Below are 22,772 nucleotides of genomic sequence, written 5' to 3' on the forward strand. Positions count from 1 at the left end.
CAAATGAGAAAATAAGTCTGCTGAGCTTGGGGAAAAAATAATGGCCAATTAGAGCAGGTTTCTTTCTAGGAATAAGGAAAATTGCTACAAAGCTGGTGCAGGACATAATCTCTTAATGCATGACACTTCTGCAAACCAGCAAGAGCCTGGTGCTTTATTTCTCGTGCTGCACTCGAAATCATGACACAGGACAGGGCTCATGCAATGAACAAGAGCTTTGGAAGCTCCTACTGCAAGTGAGCATTTGTCTTTGTACTCAGTTGCACTGTTTCAACAGCATTTCCTGAACCTTCTCTCTTACTGAATATTGTAAAATGGCATGTGGAGAAATTAAAAGCTCATTTCTCTCCCTTTTGATGTCCTCTTCTTTAACATTATAGAAGCCTTGCTGCTTCTTCCATTTTTCTTTCTTGAGAGCGTTAGGCATTGACTTTTCCCATGTATGCTTTTACTCATCATTAAATCTCAGGGTGTTTTTTCCCTTAGCTGCCAGTCAACCCAAGCATTACTACATTGTGGTATTTTGGGGTTGGTATTATTTGGACCTAAGCAGGCTCCAGCTGGAAGTTCCTCCTCACCTCACCCTTAGGACCTAATTTCTCCAGAATTCTAAAGTTAGCTGATTTGCAAACTGTCTACTCTAGGCTTTAGACTGAATGATGATCACAAAGAAAAAAAATTTTTTAAATAGAAAATATTCTCCCCACTCCATTGTAAGGAGCTTACATCAAAGACACCTGAAAACAATTTGAAAGCAACAAGTCAACAAGCATTTATTAAACACTTACTATGTGCCAGGCACTATAATACATATACATGTACATATACATATACACACACACACACACACACACACACACACACACACATATATATATATATATATATATATATATATATATATATATATATATATATATATATATATATATATATATATGTATATATATATATATATATATATATACACATATATATGTACATATGTGGGTGTGGGTGTGCCAGGCAAGTTCTGTGCAAGAGGTTTCATCATATGAAAGATAAAATAAAGACGCTTAAGCAAAGTAAAACATTGACATCACTATAATAAGTATTTAGGCAATAAGCACACATAATGCAAGAGTAGAATGCCCTAATGTTTAGTACCATTTCCACATTTCTTTAATTGTGTGGGTATGTTCCAGACAGCATTGTCCACTTCTATACTGTTTATCCCCCAGCACACACACAAACACACACACACTGAAATGCTCTCATTTGGGCAGGATGCAGAGCAATATTATATGACCAGGATTCTAGTTCAATGTCTAGGTATCTAGTAACTAGATATCTAGTTTGATCAAGCCACTCAACTGTCCTCACTACCTACTTCAGTTTCTCCATCTATAAAATGAGGGTAGCATCTGCCTATCTCATAAATATTTAAGGACAAATGAAATACTTCAGAAAAAAGGTTTCACAAAATAAAAGCACTATAAAATACAAATTTTTTTTGTTGCTGTTTTGTTTTTAAATTCAAATTTCATGTTTTCTGATTATACCATAAGGGTGCCATTGATCAAACACACGTATTTGTAGAATATAAGTAGAATTTAGAATATATTATAGAATATAAAGAATCTAAAATGGGGTTTATGGAACCAATCTAGATGCCAAGGTTACTTTAGCATTCCTCCAGCATTTCTGCTCTTCTGCCACCAAGGCCCAACTTACCTAATTTTCTTAGAAGAAATGAAAAATGAAGCTTTTGTAATGTTTTCACTAAACTAGACACCTTTATACAGAAATGTCACTAAGTTCCACTGCTTTATTGGTTCAGCAAAAAGTAGAAAAATATCAGGTGTGTTGGCTGGTATGCATTAGTCCATTTTTATAGTTTAAGCCCAGGAATTCTTTCCAAATATTCTTCAAAAGCGGCATCCTGTCCCATTTTGCTTAAAAGTCTTTTTAAAAGGCACTTAATGCAAGTATTTTTCAGGAGGTAGTTATATTTAATTTGAACCTGGAATAATTGCACTTAGAAATTTGCTTTAAAACTCTAATGAACAGATTTGAATTAAATGACATTGAAGGGAAATGAGAACACACACTGTACTGTTTTTAGAACCAGTTTTTGGGCTTCAATTTCTGAAACTGAGATGTTTCTGAAATGTTTCTTTCTAAAGCAACAGACTTTTAGCCTTTGGAAAATGCAACAGATGCTAAATGCTAGTGACCCAATGTGCTGCCTCAGGTCAATCAAAGCAGCCCAGCTATGAATGTTTTCCTGATAAGGCTTGTTTATGTGAACGTTCCATTCTATTACTGAATTTTTGCATCAGTCAAAAGACCGGCATCGCCAATAGTACAATTTCCCATTGTCTATTGACAACAGGAATAGAAAACTGATTTGGGTCAGACTGCTTTCTTTGATACCCATATATTCTATTCCCTAATTACACTCTATTTTAGGAGTGAGATAGAACCAACAGAGCTTGGTAAGGAATAGTGATGTTTGCTTCACAGGCTCTGATGTCCATGACCTGTTACAGCATGCCTATTTGCCTAAGAGCACTGAATTCCCTATACCTTTCAAAACAAATTACACATAGTACAGGTAAGCAGTTATGTATAATTTCATCTAGGGGGTGATATCCCCAAAAGTATTCTATTCATGTAGGATTTCCCTTGGAGATTTGGATGTAGTTCTTGCTTGTGAAGAATTCTAATGGCCAAAGATAGCTAAATTCTGTGATTTGCTTAGTTGTTTCTGTGCATAGTCAGTTTCCCTCAGTTGTTCTGAAGCATGTGTGAGATCCAGAGGTGGTCCAAATTGGGAGTGAATTGTTCCCAGAAATTATTATTTTTAGCAGAAAAGAATGGTTACTTCTTCTGATAGCAGGTACATAAGTTTAATCAAGCATCTAGTAGGTACTTTCTTCTTTTTGTGGAATCATCTCCGGAGCTACTTCTCTAACTTCAACTAGTATTGATGGGATGAGTCCCCAGAAGGCAATTACCTCTCTGTCAAGGTTGCAGGGGTAACCTTGAGGAGCTAGGTTTCTAGAATTATCACTCACAAGCCCCCACCAATATGCTTCCCATTCATGTTAGTCAGCATGACTTGAATAAACTTTTAGCAAAAGGTATTTATTAAGGCAATAAAGCAAGAACAATTGCTAAAAAACATTCCCCCCAAAAAAAACCCAGCATATGTTTTCCCACAAATACAAGTAGAGTTTGTGGGGAGATGGGACATTAAATAATGACATGTGTAGAAAATATTTGTGACAAAAAGAGGACCTCCCAGTTCCTGGCCATGGAGGTCAATTTGTGGTTTTCAAAATCAATATATGACTCACAAGGATCATTTCTGTTTGAGTTTAACGCCACTGGTCTATGCAATATCTAAGGTCCTTTCTACCACTGAATCTAATGATAATAATAATGATAATCTATTAGTACCTTAGGGGCAGCTAAGAGTCACAGTGGATAGACTACCAGGCCTGGAATTAGGAAGACTCATCTTTTTTAGTTCAAATCTGGCCTCAGACACTTACTAGCTGTGTGACACTGGACAAATCACTTCACCCTGTTTGCCTCAGTTCCCCATTTATAAAATGAGCTGGAGAAGGAATTGGCAAACCACTCCAGTATTTCTGCCAAGAAAATTCCAAATGGAGTCATGGAGAGTCAGACACAACTGAAAATCAACTTTAACAAAAATCAGTGACTTCATAATAAGTTGGTCAAAGGAGCAGAAAAGTATGTTTTGATTGGGGAGGTAGTGAGGAAAGACCTGCAGAGCTAGATTAAGTAAGGCATTATGGTAAAAATTTTGGTTGTGCAGTGGGTAATATAAGCTGGGGGAAAATGAGAAGAATCACAAATGGCAGAAATAGGAGAAGGAAGAGTAACACAGATTAACATTCCTAACAAGATTTTGCCAAAGCCCAGCTTTATTATTGGGCAGGAAAAAATAAGACACAGAATAGAAAAAATCTTTATAACTAGATTTCCCACAAAAAAAAAAGTTTGCTCCCTAGGTTACATAGACAACTAACAGATATGGAGAGAGGGAGGGAGGGAGAGAGGGAGAAGTGAGGAGAGAGAGACAGAGAGACAGAGAGAGAGAGAGAGAATTTGCAGGTATGTGAAAATATGGAAATAGTCAAAGTTGGGGTAGTTGTAGAGAGGCACAGTGGTATATTGTTAGTTAAAAAGCAATTTGGAATTACACAAATACAGTTACTAAAATGTCTATACCCTTTGAGCCATAGATTCCACTACTAAGCATGTACACCAAGGAGGTCATTGATAAGAAGAAATTCCTCACAGACAACAAAATTTATTTAGTAGCACCTTTTATGTAGCAAGCAGTTGCCCATTGGTTGGAAAATGTCTAAGTAAGTTGTGCTATGTGAATGGAATGGAATGGGACATTTATTCTGTTGTAAGAAACAATGACCATGATGAACACAGAGATACAGGAAAAGAATTACATGAATTGAAGCAGAGTGAAGTAAAAAGAACAAAGAAAACTACATATACAATGACTACAGCAATGTAAATGGAAAGAACAACAAAATAATTGAAAATGAACATTGCTGAATTACAAAGAACAAGCCTGACCTCAAAGAAAAGATATGAGAAGACACCTCCCCTTGCAATTATGCAATGGTAGGAGGTCCATAGGTGTGAAATATTGTATGCATTTCAGGCTTTTTTTTTTTGATGTAATGATCAATTCAAGTGATTTTTTCTTTTCTTTCCCTTTTACTTTTTGTCATTAAAATTTTTTTTTCTTAAATCATAGGGGAGAGGGAGAAGAGGGATACTGGGAGAAACTTAGATAATATCAAAATTTAAAATATATCAGTATAATTTATTTTAAAAGAAATTGTTAAAAAAAAAAAGATGAGACAACTTCCCCATTCATTTCCTATATATCTTTTAACTCTCTAAATTTCTCATTTTTACCCTCTTTTATGGTTAGGATTGCTAAATATTTAAAAGAGAACAATAAACAGCTTAAAATTTTTTTCTGTATGTATGTCCATCTTTATTTTTCTTAAGACATAAATATTTTTGCTTGAATTGAAATCTTTAAATGACAACCAATATCTTCTTGTGAGGTGATGTAATGTGATACAAAACTATTCTACATTCTTCCTTAACACCCTAGTAAAAGTCCATGGACTATATAAGGTGCTATCTCTCTCACACACTCACACTCACACACACACACACACACACACACACGCATTATTTTTTTATTTTTTATTAATTTATTTTTAGTTTTCAACATTCACTTCCATAAGCTTTTGAATTTTAAATTTTCTCCTCCTCTCTCCCCACCTCACTCCCCAAGACGGCATGCAATCTGATATAGGCTCTACATCTACATTCCTATTAAACATATTTTGACATTAGTCATGTTGTAAAGAAGAATTTAGAACCAATAGGAGGAACCACAAGAAAGAAGAAACAAAATACAACAGAAGAAAACATAAAAGAGAAAAAAAAAGAGCAAATAGTATGCTTTGATCTGCAATCAAGCTCCATAGTTCTTTCTCTGGATGTGGATAATATTTTCCATCATGAGACTTTTGGAGATGTCTTAGATCCTTGCATTGCTGAGAAGGGCTAAGTCTATCAAAGTTAGTCATTGCACAATTTGGCTGTTACTGACACACACACACACATTATTACTATGTCAAATTACCAATACACTGAAAAATTGAAAATTGGTGGGATTTGAGGGGAAGCATGAATTCTTCCCATGCATTAAATAGACTAACCTCTTTATTTTATTGTGATAACTCTTTGCTATAACTTTGCCTCCTCTTTTTCTACCTGCCACCCCTAATAACATAGATAGAAAGATTCAAATCTTATTGCCAGACTACCTAGCTAGATTCTTCCCCATTTGCCCTAGTATTTTGGCAATAATGTCTCTGAAAGAGTGTATATTTTAATGAACTTTGGATTATTTATTCATTGTGACATTTGAAGATAACCTTTATGCAGATCTCCACCTAACCAAGGGCAATCTTGCTTCTCCATTGCTGAAAATGCACAAAGTAATAGATGTTTCTAAGGGTGTTGAAGGATCTAGAACATATGGAGATTTTTTGATCTGTGACTCATTATTAATTTATCATTAATAGTTTAAATCTATCAACTACCTGACCTTCTAGTCTTTTTAGGTGAAAAAAGTATGTGGCTTTTTTCCTATGAAACCAAGCACTCTGTTTTTCCCATATGAACAGCTAGGCCAAAATCTTTTCAGGGACACACATCTCATCTGATGTGAAAGGGTGCTAAGAATAACACGCTCTGCAAATGAGATAATATTTGTAAATTTCTTTGCAAACCTGAAAGTGCTATAAAAATGCTAACTAGTATTATTATAAATTATTAGATCACATAGTCAACAAATTAAGATAGTTATAGATAACCCCCAATCACAGCCAAATAATGTTTTGGGGGTTTTGCATCCTGAATTTTAAAAAAGCACAAAATAAAATAAGGTGAGCATTTCTATATCTCTGGAGGAAAGCTTTCCCACACTCACCATACAAATACTTTCCAGGTATATCCCGTGATGCTAAATAAAATTTTAATTATAATTAAAATATTTACCACTTCCAAAAAAATATCTGACTATACCATAAATAACTGCTAACCAACTGCAATTGGTCAATCACTATTACTATTTAAGAGTAGTAGCAACCAATGATATAAAAGCTTCTACCTGACCTGATGCATCCCTGGTATTGTTGTTGAAAGCTGTTGCAGACTGAATACAGCTACCAGCATTTGCAAAGGACTTATTTGCAGACAGCTCAATTATCCTCCAGGATGTGCTGACCCTCCTTCACTGAAATCCCATTCTGTTACCTTGCACAAAGCACAAGAGTTGGTAGGTCCTACCAAGCCAGAAAAGCATCAGTTATGGAGCTGGTGATAGATTATGTGTCTTTTGACCTAGAATAAACCCAAGTTCATAAAATCTCCTCACCCGGTTGGCCAAAGGACATTGAATTTTTCTAGTATAGCAACTCAGGGAGACAGATCATCTAGTACATAAAGAGTTGTGATCTGCATCTAGAGAGTAACTACTCCATGAAATTACAGATTCTTGAAGAACTGATATGTTGACATTAGGAAACCTCATTTGCCTTTTAGAACAGAGATCTATTTTCATAATTGACAGAGAGTCAATGTAGAAATTGATGTGTAAATTCATCTGAATTTCACCTACCAGAAACTATGTTTTAAAAAATCTATATATAAAGTATATATCTGTGTGTCTATGTGTGTGTATGACAGAGTTTTCACTTAAACTGATTTACCATTTAGATCAAAGTTGTCAAACAGTCTCCCCCACAGCCTGCAACGCTTTCTGAGAAATGTTGAGCCAAAGTAAAATGTAACTGGGAAAAATCTAATAAAATAAATAAAAATACAATAGAAAATAGATAATATGAGTATGTGGTTTTCTAAAGCAATATATGGCCTGCAGGGATCCTTACGCAGGGTTTAGTGGCCTCTTTTTCTAGCTGATTGGACATCACTATTCTAGAGCAGTTTTAATACAGGAATGACCTCTTCAGATAGTTTATAACCCTTAAGCATTATTTCCCACAAGAGGTCTTTCCCAGTTCCCCAAGCTATTAGTGCAAATCCCACTAAGCTTCCATCTATTCTGCCTTTATCTCACATATACTGATTTGTATATAGTTTTTTGCCATTACAAGGGAAGTTGCTTGATGGCAAACACTGGTTTTGTTTCTCCTTTATATCCCCAACTCTTTACACAATATCTGGCACATAGGAAGCATTTAATAATTACTTGTGAATTGACGGGTTGGTTGATTTAGAGAAAGACTTAAGAAGCTAATCTTATAATCCTTTTGACAAAATGCTTGGGCTAGTCCATATCATCTCTTGCCAGGAATACCTTCTGATAAGTGTGCTCACTGGGGAGGCAGTATGACATGGTAGAAAGAGAATAGCTTTCAGAAAAAGAGGCTCGACATTTCAGTCCCATTTTGTCATTTATAAGCTATATGGGATAGGACAAATCCTAGGACATCTCTGAACCTCATATGAACCTTCCCCCAAAATGGAAATGAACATTTCCTTACCTATATCACTAGATTCTTGTGATGATCAAATCAAGTAATGTATGGTATCAAATGAGATAGTATATGGTGCTTAGCATAGCATCCAGAACACAGTAGGTGCTATATACACGCTGTTTCTTTCCCTCTGCCCTAGATCAAACTATGTTCTAACAAATGTTTAACAACTGGCTCTCTGAAAAAAAATTTAAATAAAGAACACACTTTTAATTTGTACTGTTAACAGTTAATTATTAACAGTTATTCATCTTACTATTAACAGCTTCTCCATTACTTTCTTAAGACTGGCCCACCATGACCAGCCCAAGGAAAGAATCAACAATGAGAACCACTTCACATTACCTTCAAGATAGCGTGGTAGAATGGTTAATGTTAAAATGAAGTTCATTTTAAAACAAAAAAAGCCCATGCCACTTAGTCACACAATGAAAGCCTTTTGTAGATAATTCAATTTGTCAATAAGGCAGATCAGATATTGATTAATAGGCAAGCCAATCGATGGAATAGACATACCTACACAGCCAAAAAGAGAAGAGGAAAGATACAACTGATGCATTACCATGGCAATCAGGAAGCATGCTTTTCTTTTTTTTCTATTCTTCCCTCCTTATTCTCCTATTATAAATAAATTAACTCCTATTATAAATATATATATAAAACAATTGTAAATAAATTATAAATAAATAAATAAACTGGTTATTGCACAGGTATAACATTTTTTAAATGGTATGATCTGATCAACATCAAATGGAGAAAGAATAAGGAAAAACCTTTTTCTGTTATTGGCATACCTATTAAATTTTTGTGTCTATATTCTGTTGTTATCCACATATATGCACAGATATGTACGTGCAGATTCTCTCTTTCTCTGCATGTACATATAGCACGTGTATTTGGATGAACAAATACATATATACATACATATGTATAATATATATAGAAAATGTATAATATTTATATGCTGTGCCCTAGTAATATGTCTTAGCACTATACATATATACATGTATACATGTGTATACATATATACATATGTATAGTATCTTTAGTATGTGCATAGTTGCTATACATATACAGTATTTAGATAAACATATATACCATACGTGCACATGTATTTGGACATAGTATATATGTACATGTATTTGAAGGTGTGTATATATATATATATATATATATACACATACATATACATATACACACATATATATACACACACATATATATATATATATACATACATATATATATACACATACAATAAAAAAACACAAAAAATACCCTTACCTAGTTTGTTGGGGTGAGGGTAAGTTCATTGTTTTTATTTTATCATTGTGAAATTATGGATTATAACATTTTTGTACACATGCTTGAGCAATCTCTATTATTAATTATGGATAAATTATTCCAAATTAATTCATTCTAGATAATTTCCCTTTTGCTTAAACAAGCATATTGTTTAAATGTATTTCTTGTTTAAAATCTTCCCTGTAACTAGCCAGTGACTATTGACAAACAAAACATAGTTCTAGTCCCTGAATAAGGGGCATGAAGTATGTGTCAGATACAGCATTGTAATAATTGCAAGACCTTCTGTCCTACTTGGGCACTGCCAAAAGGAAATCTAATTAAAAATGGTTTAACTCAGGTTCCCATTTGATAAAGGAGAATTAATTCAGTTTTTTAATAATGAATGAAGAAGTAGTAGCACCTGGTGCATAGAAAGCTTCCCTATGAGTCAGAAAGAGCTAGAATCACATCCTGCCCATGCCACACACTGGCCTGTATGACCCTGTACAATTCATTTAGCCTCTCAATGACTCAGACAACTCACTCTAAGGCTATCATTTTCAATGAAAGTAAATTAGGGAAGAAAATCCCTCATCATCAGATGTTCTCTATAACAATAAAATCACACAATCCATCAAAAAAATACTAAATTAAGTTCTGATTGGAGAGAGAGAGATTTCCTCTGATTAAAGAGATGGAGATATGCTCTCATTGTGGTGTTGCTTTTTTCTTTTATTCTTTAACTGTACAAAAAGGATGTAGAAGCACTTGGGACCCAGGCAATGACTGATAAGGCATCATATAAGCAAATTAATTCCTTTCCTTCATGTAAAGATCCTGCTGGCCTAGGAAGCATATGGGCACCATCTCCAGTAAAGGAGCCCCAGCTTTGGTTTCATATGCATTGGGTTCAGTCTTAAGGTAGGTTGATCTCTAAAGAGAAGCATTTGACAAGAGTGAAGTATTTAAGTAGGACTTCAGTGGATATTTAAATAAGAATTTGCATAAGGACTTTTATCACGGCAAAAACAGTAAGTCCTTATATATATATATATATATATATATATATATATACATATATATATATATATATATATATATATATATATATATGTATATATATATATGTGATCATGTAACCTTTTGTTTAGGTAACTCATCATTTGATCTTTGTGTCCTGCACCCAAAATGCTCCTCTAAATATGGCATGCATTTACATTACTTAGACTGTCATAAGGCTGCTGAGTGTTCTGCATTGACCAAGTTCTGTTAGGTATTAACAACATCCGCTTTTTTATTTTGATTTCCTCCACCAAGGAGCTCCCAGCCCCTTTTCTTCATCATTATGAGGTTTGCCCAACTGGCATTTTCAGTTCCATGATACATCACACACAAAAGAGAAGCTGAACAGCTGAGCAGGAGAGCCAAAAGAAGACTGTGGGGGGAAGGGGAGAATTTAGACATCTGAATGCAGGAGATATCTAAGGGTTACCACTCTGAGAAGCTTAGAAAGTCCCCTTAGCACAAACCCGACTCTAACGTGTACTTTTTGAAGCTTATCCCATAGGTGTCTCCTTATTGGACTTCCATGTTCATGGAACAGGTCAATGAATGAGCCTTAGTTTTTATTAATATTTTTATTGTTCAGTCATTCTCAGAATCATGCCTCTGAATAACAAAATCCCATAAAAGCAATAGAAAAGTCATACTGCTTATCAAATAAAGTATGATCCTTGTACTTAAGACCACAGGATTGACTTCAAACTACATGAATCAAGAATCCTGCCACCATTTAGTGATAGCATATACGTCATTTGGAAACGTACTTTTGGAGGAAAATTTAAACTTAACTCCACAAAAAGATGGCAAATAATAGCTTTTCTGCTGTTATTATCATTGTCTAAACCACTATCTCATGGCCCCATACTCGTTCATTCAATCAACAAGAATTTAAGTCCTACTTTGGTCAAGACCCTGTGCTCAGTGCTTTGAATACAAACACAAAATGAAAAATTATCCCTGCCCTCAAGGAACTTACATTCTACACCATTTCCAATGATAAATGCAAGAAAATTTAAGGGGGGCGGGGACACTGACTAGGTAAGGGTAAATCAGGAAAGATTTCACATGACAGGTGACACCTAAATTAAGCCTTGAAAGAAGCAAAAAAATCTAAGAGGCAACAAAGAAAATTGTATTTCCACACATTTCTTCAAGCACATTGGGCCCCACATCTCCACTATTTCCCAGTATCTAAAACACATGACTCAAATTGTTTGTTGTTGTCTCCAGAGCCCTAGTTCTTCCCCAAAAGTACCCAACAGTCTACTTTATATAGGCAAACTACTTGCTACCTTCTGTTCTTCCTTTCAGACTATAGCCTTTATCCAGATGGTCAAGTTCTCTTCATCCAGATATTTAAAGGTACATTGTGACCTCCTTCCCTTACACATTCATATAAGAGGCAGTGCAAACATTTTCCATAAGGGCTATGCATAATACAAACACTACAGGTCTACTTTTAGTACTTGTATATGTTTTGGTATCTTTTTATAAATGTCAGTCAAAAAGTATTCATTAAGCATCTACTATGTATTAGGCACTATGCTAAGCACCAATGATAGAAAGACAAAAACACAGTCCCCTGCTTTCAAGGAGCTCACAGTCTTAGTGTAGGGTGTCTGTCACACAATTATTCACTACATATTAAATGTGAACAAACGTATACATACGCTATGCAATGAGGACCAAGATAAATCTTGTTAAATAAGCACCCAAGCCACCTTTCCCGTGTGCCATCAAATGCCAGAAGTTACTCAGGGCTATCAGCCTAGGCCCCAAGTCTCCCTCAGGATCTTGGAAAACTTATGAGACTGACCCCACCACCACCTTTGAGTCCTGGCCCCTGCATATTGGCACAAATCCTTTCCCAATCAGGTGGCATTCTATTCTTCTCCAATGGCTTTCCCCCTTCCTTAACTCACTAGGTTTGAATCTCATTGACTCAATCACAAAGCATGGCATCTAAAACTTTAATCAGAATTTTGGGAATGGATGAAGCAGGTGATGTTATTGCACCCAAAAGGTATCTCTCTATGTGCTATGTGATCCTATGTAAGTCAAACTCCCAAGCCTCAGTGTTCATTGCCTCTCTGAACACTCCAACCTGAGTAAGGCATCCTCTCCAAGAAACTGCCACAGCAAAACATCCTGGGATGTTCAGTGTGAGAAGAGGTAGGGGCACCCAGGAATGCAGGATGCTTCTGCTGGTCCCTCTGCAAGTGGGCTCTGTCTCAGGAGGCAGAGTACCTCCCATCTTATCCCAGCAACCTTCCAGTCACCAATCAATACCTCATTTCTCCTGCTGCACTCCTTTAGAATTATGTCTGCCTCTTAAACATCTGTGAGTCTGAGAGGAGACTTTTTCCCCTATAGGAAACAAACACCCTGAGTCTCAGTCCCATCCAAGCAGCAGAAGAAAAGGAATGCCCATTGTCTCATTGCAAGATGTGACCCTTAACCTGGCTCCTCATGTTCATCACCCTGGCTCCATTTAAGTCCCACACATCTTCTGGCTCAATAAAGGCAGTGGGGGTGGGGGGAAAGCAGGGGTGAAGGATGCCTGCTACATGTATTATTTGTAGGATCATAGATTTAGAACTGGAAGGACCTGAGAGATGATCAAATTCTGGGATTCTTAACATTTTTGGGTGTCATGGTAGCAGTCTGATAAAACCTATGGACCCCTTCTCAGCATAATGTATTTTAATGCATAAAATGAAAAGCCTCAGATTACAGAGGAAACTTTCTTAAAATACAGTCATAAAAAATATTATAAAAGGGTCAAGGATCCCAGAATAAGAACCCCTGGTCTAGTTCAATCCCTTCATTTTTTAAAATGAGGAAACTGAGGTCATTAAAAGTTAAGTGACTTGTCCAAGGCCATATGGGTAGTCAATACATCCACAAAAGCTGCTGGGATGAGGGAATGGGGAAAATGAATGAGATGTGGCAATCCTCTTGGGAAAGAAAAGTTCAGGTATGATCATGGAGGTACAGTAACCTCCAACCACCCCAGGAGTTGACCAGAGTTGAACTCTGTTTCCCCAGTCTCTCTCCTTAGGGTTATCAGATTCTTCTCTCCCTGGGCAGTGACATCAAATTCTCTTTCAGCTCCTACAGTTGACCTCCAACTTCTCTACCCCACTAAGCCAACAGACTTTCCTCCCTTCCAAATTCAAGACCTCTAACTTTTTGTGCTGTGTACACTGGGGTGCCCCTTACCCCAGCCTCCTCTCCTCTGCTACTTATCTCCTCTTTAGCCAGTGTATGCATTGTTTGTATGTAGTATTTCTCCTTCATTTGATTGTGAGCTACTTGAAAGCAGGGACTGGTTTTTGCCTTTTTGTGTATTGCCAGTGGTTGGAATATAATAGGCACTTAATAAATTCTTATTGACTGACTAAATAACAAAGTCAGGATTTGAACTCAGGTCATCAGACTCCAAATCTGGCGCTTTTCCTTGTTTCTGTCTTTCAAATTTGAAGTATAAGTAATCAGGTATCATAGAGCCTATGTGTATAAAGTTCAAAGCATGCTTTTTAATGACAACACTAAGTTTATGAAACCTTGAATTACCAAGTTTTTTTTTCTAAAATAACTTCATAAAAATACTTAGAACATGACCGCTAAATGAAATGATGGAAAACCAATTACTTCAACACTTCAAGTATTTGTAATTTCTTTAGCATGTTCACACCCTGCATGCAGATTACAAATTCTCTATACTTTAGTAGACTGTTAAATGAGTTTTCATGGATGAAAATATTCATGTCATTAAGGCTGACATGGTGATGCACCTCTCTGCACTTGACTCAGCTGGTCCTCAAATGATGGAAGTAGTTGTCTCTACCAGTCCCATTTACATCTTTTGGGGAATGATCAGGTCTTATGTTTCTCATGCCTAGTTTTTGAGGAACCAAGCACACTCCCATGTCACCATGAGATATCAGAGGAGGACTCTAGTGGAAACTGATCAAGACAGAGACTATCTAAAGCAGGAGACAGTTGACCTTCATTGAAGGATAGTCTTCATATCCATCATCATCATGATCTTCATTATCATCAAGCATTTATTAAGCACTTAATATATACCAAGCACTATGCTAAGCCCAGGGCATGCAAATAAAAGACAAAAATACTACCTTCGCCTTCAAAGAGCTCACATTGCATTTTCAGGACTCTACTAGAAAATGTGGATAGTATTAAGACGATTGAGAGAAAACCCCTAAAGCCATTAAACATATAAGCGCTGGAATGAGAAACACTAAAACAGAGTGAATCAATGGACAATGTTTGGCAATTATTAAATCAGGAGTTGAGAAAAGGATGCGCAATCAGAAGGTGGTCCCAGATGATCAGTAAGGTTTGAAAGCATAGGCAGAAAATCGATCAATGAACCACTCTCTAGCCCTACTAGGTTTTGAAGCAAATCCCTATCCAGCCAGAGTGTTGTGACTCCAAGCTCTCTGTATCCCAGAACCGAATTCATGTAACAAACCCAGACTGACTTGTGGGTTTGCTGCTCCTGTTTAGTCATTGAGTCCTGTTGACTCTTTGTGACCCCATGGACCTTAGCACATCAACCCTGTGTGGGGTTTGGGGTTTTGTTTTTTGGTTTGTTTGTTTGTTTTTTGGCAAAGATACTGGCATGGCTTGCCATTTCCTTCTCCAGTGGAAAAGTCAAACAGAAGTAATGTGATTTGACTTGGGTTACACAGCTAGTGAGTGTCTAAAGCCAGATTTTAACTCAGGTCTTCCTGACTTCAGGTCTTGTGCTATATCCACTGAGCCATCTGGCTGCCTCTGATCCCTGAGTGGGAAGCATTATTAGGTGGTTGAAACAGACAGCTGGGTGCTGTGGTTCACAGTATTTACTCCCAGATACCACAATGACTCAGTGTCTTGGAGCTATAATATAGCCAGTCATTTCAGCACTCTAGATTCTATCTACACCTACGTCTTGTATCAGCAAGTCCGGAAAGCTCACAGCAATTCTCAGATGAGCTACAGCATATCATTTTATCGCTACTATGGATACCAATCTGAGGAATTCAAGGACTCACTGGGTCAGAACAACGCTGAGATTCACTGGTGTAGGAAAATAAGGCTTCTTGAGATGATGTGCTGGTATCAGAAAACTATGAGTAGATTCTAGAAAGAAAGAAATAAGAAGGCTCATACTTTGGGAGGTGTGAGGTCCTTCCACATTATCCTCCAATGCACTGATATACAAAAATCTTTTTGAGATGGATGCTAGGAAGTAGTGGTTACTATGTTATTTATCGAATAAGGTATACAATGTGAGGTGAGTGAGTTCAATGGTCTTTTAATATTAGGAACAGAGCAAGGAAGGTGTAAAATATATTAAGTTATAGAAAAGGAAAAAGGCTCATTTTGTTTTTCAGCTGGAAGATCCAATCTAGGGAGGACAAGGTACATCAGACAACATATATTAGAAGGCAAGCATGGCCCATTATAAACCCAGATAGACTACTTCCTGGAATGATTTATTCTAGCTTGTAGAAATTGATAAACTTACAATATCGTATAATGAAAAGTATCCTGTATTTGAAGTCAAAAGAACTATATTAGGAAACATGGGCACATCATCTGACCTCTCTGTGACTCAGTTTTCTCATCTGTAAAATAAGAGATTTGCAATAGATAATCTCATTTCCAAATCCTCTGATTTGACTTTGCTAGGTTCCTATCAGTCCATCGTCATACTTTCAATCATCAGTACTATTTTTAGAAAGGAAATGAATAGAAATAACTGTGGAAGAATTTTTAATAAGCAATGCAATTATATTTAATAAGTACAAAACTCCAGCATGGTTTCTAGTCAGAACTTGACTGTTAAGTGGTTGGGTGTTTTTGTGAGTTCTTTCTACATGATGGTGAGTGGCTAGAGCTATGGTCTGTAGTTAGGCAGAGAACCCTTAAATTAGTTAAGCATTAAGGGAGAGGAATTACCTCTTCAAGTGGTCTAACTGTTGGGGATGGAGAATAACCAAAAAGCAAAAAAAAATTCTCTTCTCCATGTTGAAAGTTAAAAGTTAAGCTTCAAACTGTTAAGAATATGGGGTTCCTTTTACAAGCTGAGTTCATTAACCATTTTTTAACCAAACTAGCAATTACATTAGGGGCATCTAGGTGGCACAGTGGATAGAGTGCCATGCCTGGAATAAGAAGACTCATCTTCCTGAATTCAAATTTGGCCTCAGATACTTACTAGTTGTGTGACTGTGGACAAGTCACTAAACCCTGTTTGCCTCAGTTTCCTCATCTGTAAAATGAGCTGGAGAAGGAAATGACAAACTGCTTCAGTATCTTTGCCAAAAAAACTCACAACAAGTCAGACATGACTGAAAAAACTAAACAACAGCCATGATTTCATTGGTTTGTGGATTACCTAGGAACTCTTTCTTCCAGGACAGAAATTCTTCAATGTATCATTCAACAAGTATTTATTAATTCCATACTGTGTGTTAAACACTGCACTAGGTGGTAGTGATACCTGTACCAAGAATGAAATTATTTCTACTCACCAGAATAGGACCTTGGAGATATCCTTTTTACTTTCAGAAGAGGAAACTGAGGCACAGATAGGCACAGTGTCTAATGTTACCCAGCCAGTTTGAGGTAGAATAGCCAGATTTGTTGACTCCAAATTCAGGGATCTAATGAGAGAAGTACATGATAAGAATATGCATGATAAATGAAAACAAAATAAATTCAAAGCAGTTAAATACAAAGTAGTTTGGGAGGGAGAGTATAGGATAGTACAGTTGGGGTAGATGAGGCAAGGATTCATATAACAGGTGATACTTGAGCTAAATCTTGAAGAAAAGAGGATTTTAAGAGAATGAAATGCATTCCAAGTGGGAGGGTCACTACAAAAGCACAGAGATCATAGATGGAGTGTTCCATGTGAGGTATAGAAAAAAGACCAGTTTGTCTGGAGTGCAGGTTCTTATAGTCTTAAAGATGTATAAGGGTAGGTAAAAAGCTAAGTCACTTGTCCATGGTTATACAGCCAGAATATATCAGAGGTGGACTTCAGATTCAAGTTTTCTTGACTGAAGCTAATTCTATACCCACTATTCCTCGCTGACTCTAAATCAACAATATGAGTCCCAAAATGGATGCAGTGGTGCAAATCAGTCTTCATCAAAAAACTGCCTTGGGGCCTATAATGTATCTGGCAACAATGTCAAGTACTGAAGGGACACATAAGGGGTGTAAGACACAATCTCTACCTTCAAGGAGCTTACAGCCTAGAAAAACAACACACATATGACAACTGGAATACAATTCAAAATACTATATGATGAAGTATTGTGCAGCATAGTGCAAAGCCTATATGCATGGGGGAGAGGGCTTCAGAAAAGACAGGGATTTGTGGAGAGAGGTCAAAGTAATTGAGTAATGCTTCACGAAGGAGACACCACTTGAGTCAGGCTTTGAGTCACAGGTAAGGTTGAATTGGAATTATGTGTATGTATGTATGTATGTATGTATGTATGTATGTATGTATGTATGTATACATAGCACAAAAAGCCATGGATTTGGAGTCAATACAGCTGTCTACCCTGCCTCAAGCTAGCTGTGTAACAATTGACACCTGCTGTACTTCTCTATGCCTCAGTTTCCTCCTCAGCAAAGTGAAAATGATATCTCCAAAGTCCAACAAAGTCCAAAATGCAACCATGAGGCCATATTTAAAACCCTCGGCTCCTGGGGATGGCTGACACACATATCAAACTCTGCTTAAAATCCAAATGTTGAAACAGTGCAGAGGAGGAATCTAATGCCAATGATGCATAGAATTGCAACTGGAGAAAATAAATGAGAATTCTGTACTTCAGTGGCACTGACCACAATTCCAGTCTCTTCTCACACATAAGCTCTTTAATGAGGGGTGACAGTCAAGCATCTATTCTTTCTCTCTTTCCCTTCTTTTTTGGTCTCAATATATTGTTTCATCTAGGGATTATTCAGTGGTAAGTCAGAGATCCAGTGAACCCAATAAGAATGAGGAGCAAATTGTAATGGCATAGATGGTGCCTGCAGCTAAGCAGGGATGCATGACTGACACTGCAAATTATGAGATGAATCTATGGAGCAAAATGGAATGATGATAATTCTAATAGCAAATGGATATTACGATAAAGGAAGGAAGGGTAGAGGAAACAATTTGCTGTTCTCCATTCCTAGTAGAATCAGCTATTATTAATACCATGCATTCAAACACAATAGTAGAACCTATGCTCTTCCTCATAAATGTGCAAGGTGCATTAGAAAATGGGGTAGTATGGAAAAAGAGGTATGATGTTCAACCCGTAAGAGCCTAAATTCCAAAGCAATAAATTAAGCAAACGAATCAACTTATTTTTGTAGTATTTTTATAGTCCTTTCCCCCCTTTCCACTGTTGTTGTTTTTTTTTTCCTTTTTCTCTTTTTGGTTGGTGGGGGACTGTGAAAAGTGAAGAAAGAAAGAAGCAAGAACTGAGTTACAAAAGTATACTCTGAATTTTGCATTCCTTATCCAAGAGACAACCACTATGAAATAGTATACATTTTTAAAACACTAAGTAAAGGTACTCCAGAAACACAGAAAGAGATATCTGTTCACTCACTCATTCATCCATCAATCCATCCATTCATTCAAAAGCTGCCATTTTCAATTGCAACTGTCAATTCTTTGGTAAATGGGAGGACTTTCTGAATTTGTATATAGATTAAAAAGAAGATCTGAGCCTCTTAAAAAGAGTATGCTGGGCAGCTAGGTGGTACAGTGGATAAAGCACCAGACCTGAAGTCAGGAGGACATGAGTTCAAGTCTGGCCTCAGATCAAACACTTGACACTTACAAGCTGTGTGACCCTGGGCAAGTCACTTAACCCCAATTGCCTAAAAAAAAGAAAAAATATATGCTGCAATGCTATTATATCAGATAATAAGCAGCCTTACCTAGTATATTATTTATAATTTTGAGTAAAGAAGAAAGTTATCAATGAATTTGAAAAATGAGTAAGAGTAAAATGAATAGAAGTATAAATTAAGTATGTAAACATATGATAGACATATAACATATATACCTATATATGTGTGTGTATATATATACATATATACATGTATGTATATACATGTATATATATATGCCTGCCATACATGTACCTATTTTTAAAGAAATTATAGAAAATGGAATCCTTTTATCTGAAAAGGTGAGATGAGGATAAAATACAATGTTCCAAGATGATACAGGATTTAATGGGAACTGATAGCTTCTTTTAACACAACACCATAATTTGAGAGATTAGGGGTCATTTGGTAAAATGTATATGAAAATTGCATGAAAAAGAGGAAAAATTTCAAATGCAGCAGATGTAGTGACTCATCTAAGTGACTTAGCTAAGTCAGCTAAAGTGATTATATTGAAGTGGGTAGTGAGGGTACCAATAAGCTTATGACATGTTAAATAAGATATCATTTGTATCACCCTCAAGCTGGCAATACTTGTTGAATTTCAAACAGATGAGAGCATTATATTAGTTATTTTATGTCAAATTAGGATATGTACAGGACCTGTTGCAGGAATATAATAAATTATCTTCCCCCTTTCCAGCATATACTATTAGCATTTTCTCTCAGTATATACCACAAGCTAACTATTACCTTTTAAAGCATTAATCTTATCTTATAAAAACTATTGACTCATGTAACCTGCAAGATAGTAGAGTGGTTGCTCTCAGAAATCATCCAAAAACACCAAAAATTACAGGGAAAGGAAATCAAATACTAACTATAGAGAAAAAGAAACTGGGTGCACAAGATAAGAAGACATAAAGACCGCACAAACTTTAAATCTCATGAAGTAACATCAAAGAACTCAAAAACTTAGGTCTCACACAGCATCCCCAACCCCAACCCACCCAACATGCTGGGTATTTTTAGAGTAAGGAAATTTGAGGGTTGTTTTGTTCATGGCCCAGGTGTGAGAATCTCTGCCTACTACCCCATGTAAATGCCTCAGTTTGAGGCATTTCTCCCTCCCCAAACTCACAAGAGATGGCAGACAGTGATCCTGCCCCATTACTTGAAAGAAAACATGAAAACTAAAGGAAGTGGTAGGTGAAGGGCAGAAAAATGAGCAGCACTTAGAACATAGCAGGAACCTTAGGGAAAGGGAAGTGGGAGCTGACTAAAAATGTAAGCTTACTCAGGGCAACTCAGTCATAGACCCAACAAAATGATGTTAAGGATATATAGTAGCCTGACCTCAAAGGTCTGTGAAGCAGTGGGAGGGAGATTGCCAAAAAAAAGGACTGGGAATATAAGAATCATACATTTTATCAATAGCAAATTTAATTAAAACTAAGCAAAAGTACTCTGTAAATACATAGAGAAAAAGGTTAAATGACTAAAATTTCAAATGAGACAGCCTTAATAAAATCTTAGCTCACAAGTAGATGAAGTAACAGAGAGATCACAAAGAAAGTTTAAAAAGGAGAGTTCAAAGCACCATGAACAAAAATTAAACATCATGCCTATTTGATTGGCTAATAGGACAGAAAAGGTAAATAAGAAATGTTGGAGGGAACATGCGAAAAATGAGATTTTAATGCACTGTTTGTAGAGTTGTGAATTGATTCAACCATTCTGTGAAGATTTAGAATTATGCCCAAAGGGCTATAAAACCATGCATACCCTTTGACCTAGCAAAACCGTTACTAGTTCTATATCCCAAAAGAGATAAACAAAAAAAGGAAAAGGACCTATATTTACAAAAAATTTATAGCAGCTCTTTTCTGGAGGTGGGTAAAGAATTGGAAATTGAGGAGATACCCATCAATCGGGGAATGGCTGAACAAGTTGTGGTATGTGATTGCCATGAAATACTGTTGTACTATAAGAAATGATGACCAGGATGCTCTCAGAAAAACTTGGAAAGACTTGCATGAGCTGATACAAAGTAAAATGTACTGTGTACAAATTAATAGCAAATTGTAAGATGATCAGCTATATACAAAGATCTAAGACTGAAGAATTTAGGATGAAAAATGTTATCCATCCCCAGAGAAAGAACTACTGGTGTCTGAATATAGATTGAAGCATATTTTTTTACTTTATTTTTTTCTTGTCTATGTTTTCTTTCACAATGTTTCTATTATGAATATGTTTTTCATGATTAAACATGTATAACCTATATGGAATTGCTTGCCTTCTCAATGGGGGGAGGGGACAAGGAACAGAGATAATTTGGAACTCAAAGTTTTAAAAAACAAATGTTAAAAATTGCTTTTAATGTAACTGGGGGAAAATAAAATACTAACTAAAAGCTTAAAAAAGGAATAAACATTGAAGTAAAATGATTCAAAATTATCTAATAAAAAAGAGAGTCCTATTCACTTCTTAAAAACCAGGGAACATTTTAAAATCAGGAAATTTCTTAATGGTTCAAAAAAGAAATAAAGTTTTTAAAAGAAGGAATTAGGAATGAATGAGTTCATGTTGGAAATTTGAGATTTCAATCCAGAATTTAAAACTCAATAATAGCAGAGTATAAAAAAATTGAATACATGATAGAGATGATTTCCAAAGAAGTAGAGGCCTTGGAAAAGAGAATAACTTATTTGGAATATAGATTTTTAAAAATACTGAAGTGGAATAGAAGTTGGGAGAAGAGAAGCAAAAGATAACAGCATTAAAAGAGGGTATGGATTCTGTGCAAGCTAAAAATAAGTGATCATAAAGACAGGAAAAACAGAGATAATCTAACAGGATTTTATTCTATGACAAATAAAAAATGTGGATACCATACTTAGGGAAAATACAATAAAACTCTCCCAGACATTTCGAATTTTGAAAAGAACCCCAGACCACCATCAGAAAAAAAAAAAGATCCACAATTCCAACTTCAAGGAATGAAATGGTAAAACTTCAAATGTACCATAACAAACAAAAAATTTTCAAAAAGCCAGGGGAAGGGAAACTGTCAAATATAAAAGAAAAGGAAATTCTAATGACCCCAAATTAATCCTAATTCCCAAGGAGGGAATGGAATAGTGTGTTTTATAAAGCAAAGAAACTTAAACTATAACCCAAAATAACATAACCTACAAACCTGAGGATAATCATAAATAAAAAACAGAATTTCAACAAGTAGAAGCATGTGAGGCATTGCTTTAAAAAAGAGAGACAAGCAGATTATTCAATTTGCAAACACCACAAACAACAAAAATATGAGGCAAATAAGCCCAATCATCAACAAAATTTTAGTAATAAATCCCGATC

Source organism: Phascolarctos cinereus, unplaced genomic scaffold (assembly GCF_003287225.1).
Source record: "Phascolarctos cinereus isolate Bilbo 61053 unplaced genomic scaffold, phaCin_HiC Scaffold_7;HRSCAF=346, whole genome shotgun sequence".
In the NCBI taxonomy this organism is placed as follows: Eukaryota; Metazoa; Chordata; class Mammalia; order Diprotodontia; family Phascolarctidae; genus Phascolarctos; species Phascolarctos cinereus.